The sequence below is a fragment of the Mauremys reevesii genome, linkage group 3 (genome assembly GCF_016161935.1).
Source record: "Mauremys reevesii isolate NIE-2019 linkage group 3, ASM1616193v1, whole genome shotgun sequence".
NCBI lineage: Eukaryota > Metazoa > Chordata > Testudines > Geoemydidae > Mauremys > Mauremys reevesii.
Genome location: NC_052625.1, coordinates 193,608,183 through 193,614,171, shown reverse-complemented (window position 1 = coordinate 193,614,171; position 5,989 = coordinate 193,608,183).

The following is a 5,989-nucleotide window of genomic DNA, read 5'->3' as shown; positions in this document are numbered from 1 at the left end:
TTCTCACAGCAGAGCAGGGTAAGGCTGGCTCCCAGAGTCAAGGATTAGAGTGACCTAGCAGATCACTGGTCCAGACAACACCAGGGGAATGTCGCAACCCCTTCTCCAAGGGAAGGTGCCACAGTATCAGTGGTTACTATTTGACCTACCTCATTCACTGCTGAACCCAAAATTGTAGAGAGAGCTCTCAACTATGCTAAGACAACATAAATTCAGAATACGTCCAATGGCTTCAGGGAATTTACTCCATATTTGTAATCTGATAATAGCCTCGCACTCATAAATTATAATTTGTATTTTCTCATGCTGTGGATAGGAATAGTGAAACTGTGTCTCTCAGGGCTTGTCTACACTTACCGGGGGATCGTCGAGCAGCAATCAATGTATCGGTGGTCGAAGACCCGCTAAATCAACTGCGGATCGCTCTCCTGCTGACTACCGTACTCCACCAGATTGAGAAGTGTAGGGGGAGTCGACAGGAGGCTGTCTACCGTTGAGATCATGTAGGGTTGACCCCGTGGTAAGTAGATCTAAGCTACTTTGATTTGAGTTACGCTATTCATGTAACTCAAATTCCGTAGCTTAAATCAAATTTTCTCGGTAGTGTAGACAAGGCCTCAGTATTACCCATTCTAAATACTTTACTGAATTCTGCTTGATGAAATGATAGTAAAGACATGGGGGCTATGGCGCTCTCATGGGCTATTTTTTCTACTTATGCTTCCTCCTCTCCCCAAACACTCAAAAGTGAGGAACTGCCAGAATTAAAGTTTTCTGTGCAAGCTTATTTCATCCCCCTTGTGCATATGCATAATAATACAACCTTTAATTCTATGTTCACATACATTTTTTCCATTGGACTTCTGCCTCATTCAGTGCACAGGATGGATGGTACTCATGGAAAGGTATTTAAACCTGCTGTGAACATGTAACCCACACACCTCCTGGGTGTAGTGCTCGGTCCCCTCTAGTGGCACCGAGACCACTTAGAGATTAATGAGTCTGCTACAGCCTTAGCTAAGGGCCACGTGGCTTTTAGCTCATGCAGTAGAGGCTCATGCATTTAGCTCCAGATGTCCCCGGTGCAATCCTGCCCACCAACGACAGGGGTCAGTCAGTGTTACCAACACCAAATTATTAATTTCCTGAGGGGCTTTTCTATTGCACTTATCATGGTCCTATCTGGTTAATACGTATCTGTGATGCAGTGTCCATCCCACACAGGACTGGAAGGGGTTAAGATGGCCAGGTAGGCCTATTAACTCTACAGGCTGCACCTGGAAGGAGATTCAGGGAGCAGGGTGTTGACCGCAAGCAGGTTCAGCTGTGCAGAAACAGGTGGGGCCTGTCATGTCAGGAAGGTGCCACAGCTGGGCTGCTGCTGGGAAGGGGCAATCGCTCCCTGCCCTGGGAAGAGGGAGGCATGCATGCTGGGTGGCTGCTGAGATACATAGGCTGCAGGCCCTCCCTGGGAGGAGGGTTTGGAGTTGGTACGCCCAGAGCCAGGAGTGGTAGGAAGCAGTCCAGGGAAGGAGCGGTGAAGGCTGGGCGACGAAGCCTAGAAGCAGGGCCAGCTCCAGCTTTTTGGCCGCTTCAAGTGGCGGAAAAAAAAAAAAAGAGAGAGAGGAAAAAGAAAAACCCGATCAAGCTGCCGCCGAAGTGCTGCCAACGAGGACGAGAGGGAGTGAAGGACTCCCCGCCGAATTACCGCCGAAGACTGAGTTGCTGAAGGACCTGCCAGACGTGCCGTCCCAATAACGGACAGAGTGCAGCCCCTTTCTATTGGCCGCCCCAGGCACCTGCTTCCTTCGCTGGTGCCTGGAGCCGGCCCTGCCTAGAACTGCTGGGTTAAGGGTCCCTGGACTGGAACCTGGAGTAAAGGGCGGACCTGGGTTCGCCTACCTGCCACTGTGGAAATGGCACTAGTGGGGCAGTGAATGAGTCACAGTGGGAGAGACAGAGAATTTGAAGGACTGTACCCTGGGAGGGGGGAAACATGCTGAGTGACCTAGCCAGAGAGCTAAGGTATGATAGCGTGTGACCATGGGAAGGGGTGTCGTGTCAGCCTCAAGAGCTAATCCCAAGAGTGACCAGGAGGAGGTACCAGACAAGCAGTGAGTACTGTGCCCCATGACTGTGTCACAAGCCATTTTTGCACTATTCTCTGTTGCATACAGTCTCTGTCTATGTGCATTACAGAGACAGGATCTTCACATTCCCAAAGGGACCTAGCATTAGAGGCAGGATTGTGATACGGTTCCTGTTGATGGAAGCCAGGGAGTCATAATGCTCTGCTCTCTGAGCCATCCTTGCCCACCCGGTCTCCTTTGTCTCCCAGTTACACACAGGGCCCTGCTGGATGTGCCCTGATTGTCTTAACACAGACATCAGGCAGCCCTTGACTGCAAGCAGGTTCAGCTGTGCAGGAACAGCTGGGGCCTCTCATGTCAGGAAGGTGCCACAGATGGGCTGCTGCTGGGAAAGGACAACCACAACCCCCTTCTGTTCATTCTCTGGACACAGCCATGCCATGTTCACAAGTTTAGCTGCCTCTGCAGCGAGGTGTTAATTTTCTATCATTGGGATTTCCTCATCTCTGTAAGGTCTTCCATTCAATGTGTTGATTTCAGGGCAGAAGTCCTAGTAGCTATATGTCTCAAATATCTAGCCGATCTCTTATGTCACAGGGAGAAAACCAGTTTCTTCTCTGCAGTGAGTAGCAAGGCCGAAGTGATAGAGCAGGGATAGGCAACCTATGGCACAGGTGCCGAAGGCGGCACGCGAGCTGATTTTCAGTGGCACTCACGCTGCCCAGGTCCTGGCCACCAGTGCAGGGGGCTCTGCATTTTAATTTGATTTTAAATGAAGCTTCTAAAACATTTTTAAAAACCTTATTTACTTTGCATACAACAATAGTTTAGTTAGATATTATAGACTTATAGAAAGAGACCTTCTAAAAACATTAAAATGTATCACTGGCACGCGAAACCTTAAATTAGAGTGAATAAATGAAGACTTGGCACACCACTTCTGAAAGGTTGCCAACCCCCTGTGATAGAGTGATTCCTTCAGATTGTTCAGAGATGTGTATGTGTCGAAAGTGGGAATTTTCTGTAATATTTTTATGAACGAAGAATGTAGGCCATGTTTACAGAATGGAGGACTCTATTCTGGGGAGCAGTAATTCTGAAAAAGATTTAGGGGTCATGGTGGATAATCACCTGAACATGAGCTCCCGGTGTGACACTGTGGTCAAAAGGGCTAATGTGATCCTGGGTTGGGTAAACAGGGGAATCTTGAAAGTAGAGAGGTTATTTTACACTTGTATCTGGTACTGGCGTGACCACTGCTAGGATGCTGTGTTCATTTCTGATGTCCATAACTCAACAAGAAGGATATTGATAAAATGGAGAGGGTTCAGAGAAAGAGAAGGTTAATGGGTGACTGGATCAGTCTATAAATACCTACATGGGGAACAGACATTTGACAATGGGGCTCTTTAATCTAAGCAGACAAATGTATAACAAGATCTTATGGTTGGAAATTGAAGTTAGGCAAATTTAGATTAAAAATGTACTCCTCATTTCCAACAATGAGTGTAATGAATCACTAGAACATTTACCATGGTGGAATCTTTATAATTGACAACTTTTAAATCAAGATAGGATGTTTTTCTAAAAGAGATGCTGTAGTTCAAACATGAAGTATTTCCGGGAAATTCTATGGCCTGCGTTTAGACAGGAAGTCAGACTAGGTGATCAGAGCAGTTCCTTCTGACCTTGGAATCTATTAATCTGTTCACAAAAACATTCCATTCACAATAATTTGTTCTTCGGTTAGATACTAAAGACCAGGTCCTCAGCTGGTGTAAACTGACACAGCTTTCACTGAAGGCAACTGAAATCAATAGAGATACGTAGATTTACACCATCTGAAGCATGGGCGCCAACTTATATGGGCTCTTGGGGCTAAAGCCCCAGGAATATTCATAATCAGGGGCTCTGCTCCACCAATATTTGGAGCTAGGTTTTCCCACCCCCCCAAGCTTCCCTGCCTGAATGTAAAGAGAGCGCACAGCGAGTGTCTCTCTCCCTTGCTTTTGCTGCCGTAGCCTAAGGCTACAGCTGCAGCATTAGCATAAGAACAATGCTAACTAACTGCTGCTGTAGAGGGGGAGGGGAATGGAGGACGGACATCACTCACCTTAGCAGCTGCTGGGGCTTCCGTGAGTGTTTGACCCTATGATTCCCCCCGCCCTGTCCCAGCCCCAGCCCCCACTCCTACCCCCAGTGAGGCACAGCAGGCTGCACAGGGGAGGCAGGAAGCCACATGTGAAGGCAATGCCCCCTCCCCCAGCACCCACCAACCCACCCGCCACAGGAGGGATGGGAGAGGGAGGCTTCCTAGACCTGAGCAGCTGGGGCTTGGATGAATTTTATGACACCCTGCTCCCCCACCCAATAGCCAGCCACCACCCTGCCTACCCCACTTCTGCCCCATGCTGGGCAAGGGGCAGCCCCATCACCCATCCACAGTGAAGTTATGGTGAGGAGCAGCATGGAAGGCCACCTGTGATGGCAACCCCCCCTCCCCCAGTACCCATCATAGGGGAGGGGAGTGAGCTTTCTGGACCTGAGGGGCCCTAGGAGCATGTGCAGTGATTGTGGTGCAGAGTGAGTGTGCTGTGGGGGGTAGGGGGGCAGAGGAGGGGTCCCTCCCCTGGAGCTTGCTGCTGCCAGTGGTGGTGATGGGGAGTCCTCTCTGGCCCTAGCCCTGGGGCAGCCTGTCTGCACCCCAAGTTTCTCATCCTCAGCCCTGCCTCATCCCAAAGCCTGCACCCCCAGCACCGAGTATGCTCCTGCACTGTGAACCCCTCATACCCAGCCCCACCCCAGAACCCTCACCTGAGGGGAAAAACATGCAACTTAAATTTGGTGGTCAGTTTGGAGTATCATTGTATTTAGCACAATATTTGATTATTTTACACCCTTCAAAGTATGTAACTGGTCATATACAGGTGTTTTCTCTGAATACTGTCTGTGTGCCTCAGTTTCCCCAATGCATTTCTTAAGGCTCTAGATGGTGGGATAAGGGGGTGTGATTGTTGTAAAGCCCTAGAGGGCCAGTGTGATGCTGTCAGCACAGAGAATGGCTGACACCCTGTCTCCAGGCAACTGATGGCCTGGGCCACCCCCCTGCAAGGTGCCAACTGAAGGTGTTGGAGAACAAAGAGATCAGGTGGCCTCCTAATGCCTGGAAAAGAGACAAAGGCCAGAGGAGGGAGAGTCAGTGCCTGGGCAGACTTCCGGGAAGCACATGGTGTGGAAGGGGATGCTTTGGAACAACTCCATACAAAGCCAGTCAGGACTCTGGGGGAGCCTCCTCTCTGAGCAGACTGTCTCCAGAGCAAGAAGCTCACACATTCCTGGGTCTGACTTCAGAGCATTCAGCATGCCCTTCCACACCATGCACTTTCTGCAGCGAGTCTGCCCAGGCAGGTCCTGGGGGCAACCAGAGGTCCCTGCACCCCAACTCCGCAGTCAGATGTGACTCTCAGCCAGACAGTAAAACAGAAGGTTTATTAGACAACAGGATCACAGTCTAAAACAGAGCTTGTAGGTACAGAAAACAGGACCCCTCAGTCAGGTCCACCTTGGGGGGTGGGGAGCCCAGACCCAAGTTCTGGGCCTCTCCCCATTTCCCCAGCCAGCTCCAAAGTGACACTCCTTCATCTGGCCTTTGTGTCTCTTCCGGACAACAAGGCCACCTGATCTCTTTGTCCCCAACACCGTCAGTTGGCACTTTGCAGGGGAAACTGAGGCACCCACACAGTATTCAGAGAAAACATTAAGAACTTTCCCACTTTGTCACAACAGGTGCAACAAAATTTAATACTGTATATTGAAGCAGGCAAGTGCTGCTTCTGACTTTCCACTTTTAATTGACCCTTGTAATCTTGTGGTGCTGACGCATTGTAGCTTCATTTTAT